The sequence below is a fragment of the Morone saxatilis genome, unplaced genomic scaffold (genome assembly GCF_004916995.1).
Source record: "Morone saxatilis isolate NCDOM2014 unplaced genomic scaffold, NCSU_SB_2.0 Contig17, whole genome shotgun sequence".
In the NCBI taxonomy this organism is placed as follows: Eukaryota; Metazoa; Chordata; class Actinopteri; family Moronidae; genus Morone; species Morone saxatilis.
In genome coordinates this window covers 26,275,908-26,276,917 of record NW_023339729.1, presented here as the reverse complement: position 1 = coordinate 26,276,917, position 1,010 = coordinate 26,275,908, and the positions used below count along the sequence as shown (strand labels likewise).

Here is a 1,010-nt window from a genome sequence, read left to right as displayed (position 1 = left end):
GTTCACTGTCTGCTCACACACACTGATTCATCTGACGTATGGAAGCTTTAACATATATTGAAAAGCTTGAGTTCAACATGAAAAATGATAACATGAAAATATGAACCCATTTTACAGCAGTGTCTCCAAATATTACTGCTGTAAACAAACCTTTAAAAGCATCATGACTGACTCAGATTGGTGTTTTTTAAAGAGCTGTCACTCACTGTGAGAGTGATGAGAGGTGTCGGTCTGTCGTTCTGGTGGTTTCTACTCTCCGTTATCTGAACCGTCTGTCTGCAGCCTTTTTGAGGTCATTTTCACACCTCCAGAAACTGTGATTAATATAAACAGCGACACATAATTATACCTCAGTGAGAACGTCATGTAGGGTCATGTGAACAGTTTTTACACACTGCGTTTGGGTTGGATTACATTAAATCTGAGTTTAGGAATGTATAAAATGAACAGTGGTGTTTCGGATCAGCTGTTTACTGCCGGCTCTCACGGTGGAACCGGAGGTGACGGCGTTGCTGCAGTCGACGTTTTACAGGTTTAGAAGCGTGTCAGCGTTAGCCACTGTTCCCCCGGCGATGTGATGAGTCCTGACGTGCCGCGGTCGGCCGTGGTGGAGTTCTTCCCTGAAATATTAACTGCACTGTCAGATCGGCTGGTCCTCCCTGCTGTCTGCTAGTCCGCACACATCCAGCTGCTCAGCAGGACGCCTGATTCAGGCTGAAACCTGGAGGTGACCGCGCTCATCCTGCAGTAATATTTCACCACTGCAGACCATAATATGTGTGCGGTAACTGAAAGCTCAGTGTCAACAGCTTCACCAGATACACTACATTTCAGCTTTGAATGGGAAACCCCCAAATTCTCTCTGCAATAAATAACAATATGTTTAATTGATTAATGTCATCCTTACTCACCAGACAGGCCATTTTCTGTTCAGCTCCACCATCCTCTGCCCCTGATCAACCAGAGAGCTGTGTGAGGTTCGATGGTGGACTGAAACCAGCTGCTAGAGT

General features: G+C 45.5%; 1 protein-coding gene across 1 annotated transcript in view; it reads left to right on the top strand.

Moving 5' to 3' along the window:
* LOC118326976 (potassium voltage-gated channel subfamily H member 1-like) overlaps positions 1-1,010 on the top strand; it is a 24,404-nt gene that overhangs the window by 8,767 nt on the left and 14,627 nt on the right. The window lies entirely within an intron of this gene.